The sequence below is a fragment of the Convolutriloba macropyga genome, chromosome 9 (genome assembly GCF_964194025.1).
Source record: "Convolutriloba macropyga chromosome 9, txConMacr16.3, whole genome shotgun sequence".
Taxonomy (NCBI): Eukaryota; Metazoa; Xenacoelomorpha; order Acoela; family Convolutidae; genus Convolutriloba; species Convolutriloba macropyga.
The window spans coordinates 48,545,118-48,558,203 of record NC_134476.1 but is presented as its reverse complement, the minus strand read 5'-3'; the positions used below and the strand labels follow the sequence as shown (position 1 = coordinate 48,558,203).

The 13,086-nt window shown below is 41.1% G+C and overlaps 1 long non-coding RNA gene across 1 annotated transcript; it reads left to right on the top strand.

Moving 5' to 3' along the window:
- Window positions 1-1,558: 1,558 nt before the first annotated feature.
- LOC142345430 (uncharacterized) lies at window positions 1,559-3,136 on the top strand. The gene is made up of 2 exons (XR_012759323.1): window positions 1,559-1,644; window positions 2,426-3,136. It is a non-coding gene; the product is annotated as an uncharacterized LOC142345430 (long non-coding RNA).
- Window positions 3,137-13,086: the final 9,950 nt, after the last annotated feature.

The window sequence follows — 13,086 nt, the reverse complement described above, 5'->3', positions numbered from 1 at the left end:
AGGATCACCTTCTGGGGCGCAAAGTTTCTCAGTCATGGAAAATATGCGTTTATCTAACGTATAGTTAGACCTTTTGCAAAACAAAATGCGTCCATTAAACAAAAATTCTCAAACATGAGTTCACTCACAAATATAAAAAATTAAGGTCACATTTTGTATTCATTGACCATTTTGTACACATTTGAACACATTTTGTATATAATAAGGTTTCTGAATTTCGATTAAGACGTGTTTTAAGCTATAGGTTATGCCACTAGTTTCTTACCTTTACTTGCGTGATTATCCTCTAAATAACTCAATATCTCTGATGGATATATCGAGTTTACGTCTTATAGGTTGTGTGTATTATATTTCCTCATCGTCCGTTTCTTTTACCTCTTGATCTATAGAGCTTTATAATAGAGCTTAATAGAGCTTCTATATTTTACCGAAGAGATACAGTACGGGCCCCAAAAATGGCATCGTCCCTTCTAAGATCTTGTAAGCTTAATTTTTTTCTTATTTAGAAAAAATAAATATAATCGTAAATTAGACTAACCGCCAAGGAAAGACTCCACTAGAAGAGTGGAAATGTAAAGGGGAAAATGCTTTAGTGTTCCCTTAACTAACACTCCTTGAGATTTATCTATTTAGCCAATCTACATCTATCAAATAAAGTATATTCAAGTTTCATCAAGTCTTTTCTGGATGGCAATCATTACTGGCTCCACGATTTATCGAGGTATAGATAGATTTAAATTGAGCCTTTGGGTCTGTTGAAACCCTTGATAATCGGTATCCAAAAACAGTAGTCAAATGTGACGAATTTACAAGCGTACTTTTTTGCGTTCGGTTTCAATTAATTCTGTTGCTTTTGGGCATATATGCTATCGAGAACTAGCATGAAAAATTTTTTGTACACCTAATTTATCGGACAGAAAAAATCACTTGAATGAATAAAAATGTTTTTTGTCATAATGAGCATGCACAAAGATTAAAATAGAGAACCCTAAGCTAAATTTTAATCGAGTACCTAAAACATAAGGCAGCCCAATACTCTTGAGTCTTTTTGATAGAATTTGTACGTGCTATATGACGCATTGCATTAATCAACACCTGTTGCGATAATAGCAGTCAAATAAACTGCCAGTGTAATAAATTTTAATGCCCGATCGACACTGGAAAAACACTTCAGCATGAGACTACGATTTTATCACATTCTTTTATTGCCACTGTTACTAAGAATACAGTGGCAATAAAAGTGTGGTGATAAACTCGTAGTCTAATGATGGAAACAGTTTGATAAACTTGTCGTCTAAAAAACAAACATGATCGCGACAGGTGTTGATTTAAAAAATTACCACAAGGTTGTTATCGCCCTCGAAATTATCATAACACCTCGGCTTCGCCTCGGAGTTTGATAACTTCTCAGTGGCGATAACAACCGTGTGGTAATATTCATGCATTGATAGTGCCACTAAGTTTCCGGCGCTAAATTGGAGGCTCTAAGCTGATTTGTTAAGATCGATTTTTTAAGTTAGAAATTAATGGGAGAAAAACAGATATCCATTGAAGTTGAGATTTAGAGTGGAGTGAATCAGTAAGTAGATTGATACTGCAGTTTTATTTGCATAAACACCACTTATATAACACCTGAAAACCAAGGTAACAATTCTTCCTCCGTTTGCAAGTTTTTATATTGGTATTTTATTTAGGTTTACTTTTGGTTCTCTACAGGAGTTATAACATAAATTGTAGCGCCTTCGTAACTTGCGCCCAGCACTCGGGCGCATGCGGCCTCGTGTGAGAGCACTACGTCCCGCGGGTCGCTAAGTGTATATTAGAACAGAATCTTAGTCGACCGAGGGACTTAGTGCCCTGGCACGAAATCTTTCAAGCTAATCTTTTTGCCTCAGAGTTTTGGTAACCGATTAAATCGTAGTGTGGTCTCTAAATCTTATGGGATCCATTCTCTTTCGGCCGCCCCAAACTATGTGCTATATAAGAATTGGGACTTTTTCCGTTTTTGCCCCCCCCCCCCCCCAAGCTTAGTGGGTGCATATTATTGGCACCCCCAGAGGCACGTGGCATGTTTTATATAATGATTTACCGGATCTTTTCGTTTCTGCCTCCCCAGTATGCTATGCAAACCCCAGATACAGAGCACGTGTCATTGCACAGTAAATCATTATGCAAAAATATGGCACGTGCGTCTGGGGGGTGCCAAAAATATGCACCCACTAAGCTGGGGACACAAACGGAAAAGATCGATTTACCATGTAACGACACGTGCTCTGTAACTGAGTGGTGCATCAACGAACGTACTGGTAGGGACTGGGGCACAAAGAGTAAATATCCGAGAATTGTTATCGCAATGTGAAAATTGAAAATAGAGCATTTTCAAGAACATCCTGTCTGCTTTATTTTCTCTAATTTCACTCTTTAGCTCATTATATATTCTCCTGTATCACAATCATGAACACCGACATTTCAAAATGCAGCGGCGACATCGTCAGAAACAAAGCCAACTTTGATTCGAAAAAGAAACAAGCAAAGCAAACAAGTGACAACTCAAAAATTGAAAATAAACAGAACGAGCTAGCAGCGTCAAGGAAACCAAAAACCAAATTAGTTGAGAATTCAGGATACGCAAAAGGTAGCAAAAATATTACTAGAAAATCGCATCAAAAGGATGACAATGAGCAATGTCGCATAGATTCCAACAATATTGACTGTGTCATCAAAAACTGCAAGCGTTGCATTATTTCGAACAATCACAATTGCACAATCCAAAATTGCGAAGACTGCTTAATATGCAATAACGTGTCTTGCAAACTTATGAACGACGCAATTCTGAAGCACTCGGAAGTCAGCAACAAGAATTGCGAAATGATAGGCAATGAAAGCTGTAAAATATTTGAAAATGAAGATTCAATTGTGCGTATGAACAGACTGTGCACTATTAGTGGGTCAAGAAAGTCTTTTATAACTCTACACGAACATGAGGTCATTAAAAGCGAGCAGGACAGAATTTCGATCAATGCTGAAGATTGGTTCCTTGAGAAAATCTCCAAGAACAGTGTTAAACAAAAAATAGATAAGAAAGAAACCAAGTAGCTCGTATCGCACCACAGTCTAATAAATTGTTCACAATGAACTCAGTCTTTTTGTACTTTTTCCAGTTGATATTTTCACCAATATAGAACGATCTTGAGATTTTGTCTCTGAAGGTGATATTTTTTCAGGGTAAATCAATTGAAAATGATTTTGCATTTGCGTTAGTTAAATATGTGTGAATAAATATTATTTATTCACAAAAATGTGAGTAAATACTGATTTAATGACAATTTTTTTGCTGTGATACGTGGATGGCGTTTATCGACATTGCCAATGTGATATCTGGTAAAAAAAAATTTGCTTATGTAGAAAAATTAATAGGATGGCAAGACCATTAGTGCAGAGGACCAAAAGCGTAAAAAATTGTTCAGTAAAACGATAGTGCGCCGAATTATAATGGACGTGAAAAGTACGTTAGCACGCTTTGCTTTTAAGGAAGCAAAAAATCAATCTTTGGTGTTATGTTGTCACACCAATTTCTAATCAAATTTTGAGATTATTTTAGTACCATCGATTCATTACGCTCATGTTTTTTTTCTGCCTGTGAAATGGAAATAATAAGTAGCAGTAACTTATCAGATACCACAATTTTATTTTATTGAATCCCATTTTCACAGTAAAAAGAAAAATATAACAAATTTCGGGCATTTCAACGAACTTCATTTGAAAATTATAGCTCTTTTCAGATCTTCAGCATTATATCCCCTCAATTTAACGGCCCTATGACGTATATCCACCCTCCCCCATCATTTTAAACATAGCATACTGAGGGCTATAATTTTTTTTTGGGGGGGGGGGGGTAATTATAGATTAGCCCCATTTTTTCAGCACATCTTTTAGTCAATATCAGCACTTCGAAGATCCAAAAAATCGGCGAATTAATCGCGTCTTTTCACTGTGGCCCGTCATAGTTCTACAAGGTTTCGGTACCCTTTTGGCCACAATATTAACAAAATGAGTAAATTGATAATTTAGCAAATTTTATGTAGTTTCTGCCCAAAATTGAGAAAAACTAGCTGGTTCACACAATCAAAATTCAGGGTTCTTACAACAATATTTTCTTAACAAGAATTAGCGGATAACAGCAGAAGCTGTTGAACGGTTGCGCCAGTAAGACTTTATTACGAACAACAGTCATAACTGTGATGAATGCTTCGACAATTGACTAGATGAAAGACGAGGAAGTTATTGTTTTGGAGTTAGAAATTGGAGCCTGCGCACGGTTGCTAAAATAATGTTAGAAACCTGGTATCTATTCACTTTCCAGCCCCCCCCCCCCCGTGTTTTCTGTGCCCCCAGTTAAAACCTATCTGTTGTTACAAAGCACGTTACTAGTTAAAAAATAGCACGTGACCTGGGGGCGTAAAATATTCGCCTTCTAAGCTGGTTGCCGAAATGTGCTCAACTTGTGGGGATAAAGATGTAAGAAACCCTGAATTCCACTTAATAACTGTTGCTTAGATGATAAACCTACACGATTTACCCACCTAATTTGTTGACAAACGATGTTTTGCTATAATAAATTATATTTGTTATAAAAACTGCTTTGACTATTTCGCATATTAAGCGGGTATTAATATAAAATTCTCTCTGTTAATATTTGGATCTTTCCCTTTCTCTCTCAAAATATTATGGAACCAGTTACAGAGCACGGGCTTATTACATCATAATGACGTAAAAAGGCACGAGTCTAACATGAACACCACTATGCTGGGAGGCCTCAACAGACACTATTACAATACTTTTTGCTGCGACTGTCTGTGTTTTCAATCAAGTCTCGTCGCAATAACGGTTGGATGTTATCCGACAAAAATAAATTGTTAGCGCTCGCTGCATACAGCAGAAATCTGAAGCAGAGACTGAATTCCGTTTTGCTTTGAGGCTTTTTCGGCCAATTTGTCCTGCCAACCTTCATGGCGACGGTGGCAAGAGAGGTAAGTCTAGCAAGCTATAAAGTCGCATAAGTTATAAAAATGCAGTAGTCGCCAGAAGCAATGACTATACAAGTTATGGCATGCTTGTTTTACCCTCTCGGCGTTATTCAAGAACTCCATTTTTTATTGCAGATTTTTTTCGCTAATAATTTAATCGCTATTTGTTTTCTTCTAACAATTGAAATGAAGACAAATCGACCCATTCCACTGTAGTTCAAAACAACTTGCAGTATGGACTCAATTCGGAAGAGAAGAAGGAATTCTAATTGTCAATGTGTTTATTACAAACATGTTGAATACAAAAATTCGAAGAAAAATGCTTCATTAAACAGCGGACTTTCATCGAGCACTCTAATTGTCTATCATCTTGCACACTGGGCTACAGAATTAACAGCGAACGAAAACACTTAACTTTAACCAAAATAGCGGAATATGTGTTAAAATATCTACAGACAAACCACCAAATCGTGAAGCTAGTCAGATATGATTTTGAATTGTTATTATAAACAGAGGAAAAAAATGGAATTGTTATAATTGTTGGTCACAATGAGTCACTAATGCAACAATATGGAACTCGGAAAACCAATCAAGGTAGCCAAATAAACTGAAAAAGTAAAGGATTCAACAACAGATCCAATACAGATACACAGTTACAGTGTTACTCCAATACTCGTGATCCAAATAAAGCTCATGAGAACCTAATGAAATGACTTAGGACATATTTTTCAATTGATTTACGTTAGCCTATGAAATTGGAACGGGCCGCTTAGTCACTCGAGACACGCAATGCTCCATCAATAATGAAGAAAAGATTTGAAGGACGCAAGTGGAAGGAATGATTTGAGAAAACAAAACTGTTGGATTAAATCACTTCACTTGCTTCAAAAACAGTGAGAACTGTGAAGTGGATAAGAATTTTCAAAAACTTCAAGTCAATTGATTTTTCGTCAACTTTCTCTTTTCTTGGGTACAAAATTTCCCAATCATCTGCGATAAAAACTAATCTAAAAATCGACGTTTTATTCAAATGATTTGAGTTTATAACGAGAACTCTGAAGCATTAATTGAACCTATCTTTCTAGATGAATTGAATTAGAATCAAATAACCACGCTAAGAAGCTCATTTGTATCTAATTTTTTTGGACAATATGGAAAGGTATAAAAGCAAAACAATACCAGAATAAGCGTCGGATTAAAATTTTATGAAGATAGACAAAGAAGACCGCTGCCAGGCCTTCTTTGGCAAACCGGAGTATTTAGCGATCAAGCCAGCAGCCTACAGCATTCTGCTAGCTGAACCAACTTAAAGTAGGTCTCGCAAATTTCTTTTACCCAATCAGCATCCTCCAGCCAACCAGTGTTCTCAACAGCTCACTGTAGCTCTTCCGGCGTTCAACCAGCAAAACAAAATTACAGTAGGGCCCAAGTACAGTCTTCCAGCAAGCAGCAAGATAAAACTGGCCAACCGGAATTGTCAGCAGCTCACTACAACGGCCTACAATGTTCTGCCAGCAGAATCATTTCACATTAGGGAGCCACTACAGCCACCCGGGCAGTCAGTTCTCGCCAACTGAAGTTGTCGGTAGCTCACCCCAGCGGTATCTAGCGTGTAGGCAGCAAAACCAACCTGCAGTATTGCCCACTACTGCCCTTCGACAATCCGCCACCATTCTCTGGCTAACACGATACCTAATAAGAACTCGCCAAATTCCTCGAGTGTTCCTTCAACGCAGACAGCGTGCAGAACCAGCTTGCAGTACCAGCAAGCAAAACTGAACTCTAACTTGAGCGTCACCCTGCTCCGGGTGAACCGACAGCTAATTAGCCCTCTCCAAGCACCTATACTAATCTGCCAACGAAATCGCCTCTATTACATTTGGAAATCTGATGGCTCTTTTATTCAACCATCACTTCGATGGCCATCATCAACGTCCTCTAGTATCCCACTAAAAAGACCAACAGTCCGTACATGAGCTGTACCATCCTTCAAAAACTTCACACCGCGCTCTACAGCCGCCGCCAAGTAAGTCTAGTGTCCCAATATCAGGAAATGTCTTCAGTCAACGGGCATTGTTGACTTTCAAAAGCCCAACACAGTGCACCGGCAAACCGAACACCTCAAAAACCCTCACACTCTACCGCCACAGGTCATTACATTGGCAGTAAAGATCTTCAACAGCCCGCTCTTGTGCTCTGGCCAACTGGACACCTCAAAAGCCCTTGCCAACCAGCTCTAGTGTTAACCCATCAAAAATGTGTCTAGTACATTAGAAAGACTGATCTCTAACGACCTGCTCCCTGCTCCTTCTAACTACACCCCTCCAGCGCTTATCATTAACCAATAGTGTCCCATCAAAGCATTCTGCCTCAAGAACATAGGCAGTAATTACTTCCAACAACCCGGCACCGTGCTCAGGCCGACAAACTACCTGTTATAGTCCGCCAACAGAAACAGCTTTCAGTACCTCAGCCATGCTGATCTTCAGCAATCTGCAACAGTGCGTACACCTTAGTAGCTCTTTCCGGCCACCTCTAGCATGTCACCAACAAAACCGGCCTCAACTAGATTGGCAGTGCTGGTCCCCATCATCTCGTAATCGTGCTCCTCAGGCCGGCACCTCAACAGCCCTCATTAATCAACTCTAGTGTTCAGCCAACAAATCCAGTCTCTAGTACTTCAGCAATACCGATATTTAACGCTCCGCTGCCTAGCATCTAAGTAGTTCCCACCAACCACCTCTTTTATCCCGCCAATAAAAGCAACCAACAGAACATAAGCAGTACTGCCCACCAACATCTATTAACTGCTTACCGCTGCAGCCCATCCAACAACCAATAGTGAACTAAAAATGGGACCAGCCTCCGTATATCAGCAGTACGGACCTCCAATATCCATTCACAGTGCTTCGGCAAACCGGAAAAATCAGTAGACATCACCGGCCACATCTCGTCTTCCGCGTACGGAAAAAGTTTCTATCTGGCCTTCATTAGCTTGCAACTTCTGCGTTTAGTCAACGAAACTACCTTCTAGTACCTCAACAATACTGGTCTTTATCGGACTAAGTTGTCCTAACCAACCACCTCTCTCTTTTTTCCGCCAACAGGAACAGCCTCAATTGCTTTAGCATTTCTGACTTGCAACAGAGCGTCAGAGAACAGCTGCCAACTGGACACCTCAACAATCTTTACCAACCGCCTATATCTTCCCAACAATGGAAGCAAGTTCCAATACCGTAACAGTACTCCCTCCATCAACAGCAACCCGCCACACTGCTCCAGCGAACCGTACTCCTCAATTTTCCAAAACTGCCACCTCTGGTGTTCCGCAAACTGGAAACCTCATTACCTGGACAACCACCTCACTGCTCCTAACTGGACTTCCCATTAGCCTCTGACAATCAAATTTTTTGTTCCGCCAATGAAACCGGTCTTTACTTCATCTATACTTCCAACAGCCAATCATCTTTCTGCTGCCACCTTGACACCTCAACGGACCGCACAAAAATTTAATAGTCTGCAATGGAGCGAACCTCTAGTGCATCTCATTACTAATCTCTAACGCCAGTCATCATAATCAGGCTGAAAAGACATATTTTTAGCCCTCACGAGCTACCTCTAATGGTCCTCCAAACTCCAGTAGAATACCTTTAATGACCTTCAACAACTTACAATTGTGCTTTGATAGCCAGTACACATCAGTAGCGCTAATCAACCATCTCTAGGATACCGGTTCTATTCTGTTTTGACCCCTCCCCCGGCTTATTGGGCTTCTATCTTTTACGCCCCCAGATGCCCGTGCTTTTTTAGGTAGCAACGTGCTATGTAACAATATCTAATTCGTAACTAGGGGTGTAAAAACACTGGGGCCGAAACAGAATGGATCCAGAATACCTCTAACGAGTTCAGCTTGCAGTCATTAGGCAGTTTTGAACTGCAAAAAATTTATCTTTAAGGATCCGCTGCCTAGCATCTAGGTAGTCTTCACCATTCACTTCTTTTATTCCGCGAATAAAAGCAACCACCAGAACATTATAATTACTGCCCTCCATCATCTCGTAACTGCACTCTGTAGCCCATCCAACAACCGATAGCGCCCCACCAATGGGACCAACCTCCGCATATCAGCACTATCGACCTCCATTATCCATCCAGAGTGCTTCGGCAAACCGGAAATAACAGTAGACATCACCGGCCACCTCTCGTCTTCCGCGAATGGAAAAAGTCTCTAGCTCGCCTCCATTAGCTTGCAACTTCTGCGTTTAGTCAACAAAACCACGTCTTAGTGCCTCAACAATACTGGTCTTTATTTGACCTTCGGCGCGCTTTGGCTAACTAAACAGCTAATTAGTCCTCACCATCCAATTGTCTCATTCTAGAAACGGACCTCCAGTATGTCTTCAATACTGAAATCTAACGGCCCGAGGCCATTTTCCACAAAATATACACGTCAGTAACCCTCATAAATCACATCCAGTGCTCTACCAATGAAACCAGATTCTAGTATTTCATAAACATTTAACTACAGCGCCCCGCCAACGTGCTCCTTATTAGCCTTCACAAAGAAACTCTAGTGTTCAGCCAAAAAAAACCACTACTTAAGTAATATTTATCTCTAACGCTTCGGCTAACCAAACCACTAAGTTGTCCTAACCAACCACTTCTCTCTTCTTTCAACAGGAACAGCCTCAGTTGCAATATCATTTCTGACTTGCAACAGAGCGTGAGAGAACTGCTGCCAACTGGACACCTCAACAGTCTTTACCAACCTTTTATATCTTTTCACCAATGGAAGCAAATTCCAATACCGTAACAGTACTCCCTCCATCAACAGCAGCCCGCCACACTGCTCCAGCGAACCGTAGTCCTCAGTTTTCCTAAACTTCCTCCTCTGGTGTTCCGCAAACTGGAAACCTTATTAGCTTGACACCCACCTCACTGCTCCTAACTGGACACCCCATTAGCCTCCACCAAACTAATTTTTTGTTCCGGCAGTGAAACCACTCTCTATTTCATTAGAAGTACTGACCTCCAACAGCCAACCATCGTTCTGCTGTCAACTTGACACCTCAACAGACCGCGCCAACCAAATTAAATAGTCTGCAATGGAGCGAATTTTTAGAAATCTCCATTCTCTATACTAATTTCTAACGCCAGTCATCCTAATCAGGCTGAATAGCCACATCTTTAGCCACGACTTCCAATATCCATCCAGGGTGCTTCGGCAAACCGGAAACTTCAGTAGACCTCATCGGCCACCTCTCGTCTTTCGCGAACGGAAAAAGTTTCTTTCTGGCCTTCATTAGCTTGCAACTTCTGCGTTTAGTCAACGAAACTACCTTCTAGTACCTCAAAAATACTAGTCTTTATCGGACTAAGTTGTCCTAACCAACCACCTCTCTCTTTTTTCCGCCAACAGGAACAGCCTCAATTGCATTAGCATTTCTGACTTGCAACAGAGCGTCATAGAACAGCTGCCAACTGGACACCTCAACAATCTTTACCAACCGCCTATATCTTCCCAACAATGGAAGCAAGTTCCAATACCGTAACACTACTCCCTCCATCAACAGCAACCCGCCACACTGCTCCAGCGAACCGTACTCCTCAATTTTCCAAAACTGCCATCTCTGTCGTTCCGCAAACTGGAAACCTCATTACCTGGACACCCACATCACTGCCCCTAACAGGACTTCCCATTAGCCTCTGACAATCAAATTTTTTGTTCCGCCAGTGAAACCGGTCTTTACTTCATCTATACTTCCAACAGCCAATCATCTTTCTGCTGCCACCTTGACACCTCAACGGACCGCACAAAAATTTAATAGTCTGCAATGGAGCGAACTTCTAGTGCATCTTAATACTAATCTCTAACGCCAGTCATCATAATCAGGCTGAAAAGACATATTTTTAGCCCTCACGAGCTACCTCTAATGGTCCTCCAAACTCCAGTAGAATACCTTTAATGACCTTCAACAACTTACAATTGTGCTTTGATAGCCAGTACACTTCAGTAGCGCTAATCAACCATCTATAGGATACCGGTTCTATTCTGTTTTGACCCCTCCCCCGGCTTATTGGGCTTCTATCTTTTACGCCCCCAGATGCCCGTGCTTTTTTAGGTAGCAACGTGCTATGTAACAATATCTAATTCGTAACTAGGGGTGTAAAAACACTGGGGCCGAAACAGAATGGATCCAGAATACCTCTAACGAGTTCAGCTTGCAGTCATTAGGCAGTTTTGAACTGCAAAAAATTGATCTTTAAAGATCCGCTGCCTAGCATCTAAGTAGTCTTCACCATTCACTTCTTTTATTCCGCGAATAAAAGCAACCACCAGAACATTATAATTACTGCCCTCCATCATCTAGTAACTGCACTCTGTAGCCCATCCAACAACCGATAGTGCCCCACCAATGGGACCAACCTCCGCATATCAGCACTATCGACCTCCATTATCCATCCAGAGTGCTTCGGCAAACCGGAAATAACAGTAGACATCACCGACCACCTCTCGTCTTCCGCGAATTGAAAAAGTCTAGCTCGCCTCCATTCGCTTGCAACTTCTGCGTTTAGTCAACAAAACCACGTCTTAGTGCCTCAACACTACTGGTCTTTGTTTGACCTTCGGTGCGCTTTGGCTAACTAAACAGCTAATTAGTCCTCACCATCCAATTGTTTCATTCTAGAAACGGACCTCCAGTATGTCTTCAATACTGAAATCTAACGGCCCGAGGCCATTTTCCACAAAATATACACGTCAGTAACCCTCATCAATCACATCCAGTGCTCTACCAATGAAACCAGATTCTAGTATTTCATAAACAATTACCTACAGCGCCCCGCCAACGTGCTCCTTATTAGCCTTCACATAGAAACTCTAGTGTTCAGCCAAAAAAACCACTACTTAAGTAAAATTTATCTCTAACTCTTCGGCTTACCAAACAGCTAAGTTGTCCTAACCAACCACCTCTCTTTGTTTTCCGCCAACAGGAACAGCCTCAGTCGCTCGTGCTTTTTTTACTTAGCAACGGGCTATTTAACAAATTTTAATTCGTAACTAGGGGGTGTAAAAAGCACTGGGGTCAAAACATAATGGATCCAGAATACCGCTAACGAGTTCAGCTTGCAGCCATTAGGCTCTTTTGAACTGCAAAAAAAACGAGCTTTAATGCTCCGCTGACTACCATCTAAGTAGTCTTCACCAACCACCTCTTTCATTCCGCCAATAAAAGCAACCACTACAACAATAGCAAGTTTGCCCTCCAACATCTAGTGACTGCTCACCGCTGCAGCCCATCCAACAACCGATAGTGCCCCACCAATGGGACCAGCCTCCGTATGTCAGCAGTACCGACCTCCAATATCCATCCAGAGTGCTTCGGCGAACTGGAAATATCAGTAGACATCACCGGCCACCTCTCGTCTTCCGCGAACTAAAAAAGTCTCTAGCTGGCCTTCTTTAGATTGCAACTTCTGCATTTAGTCAACAAAACCACCTAATACCTCAACAACACTGGTCTTTATTGGACCTTCGGCGTGCTTTGGCTTACTAGACAGCTAATTAGTCCTCACCATCTTGTTTTAAAGTTCTAGAAACGGATCTCGAGTATGTCTTCAATACTGAAATCTAAAGGCCCGAAGACATTTTCCCACAAAATATACACGTCAGTAACCCTCAACAATCACATCCAGTGCTTTGCCGTTGAAACCAGATTCCAGTATTTCATTAAAAAATTACCTACAGCGCCCCGCCAACGTGCTCCTCATTAGCCTTCACAAAGAAACTCTGGTGTTCAGCTAAAAAAACCACTACTTAAGGAATATTTATCTCTAACTCTTCGGCTTACCAAACAGCTAAGTTGTCCTAACCAACCACCTCTCTTTGTTTTCCGCCAACAGGAACAGCCTCAGTTTCAATAGCATTTCTGACTTACAACAGAACGTCAGAGAACTGCTGCCAACTGGACACCTCAACAATCTTTACCAACCACCTATATCTTCTCACCAATGGAAGCAAATTCCAATACCGTAACAGTACTCCCTTCATCAACAGCAA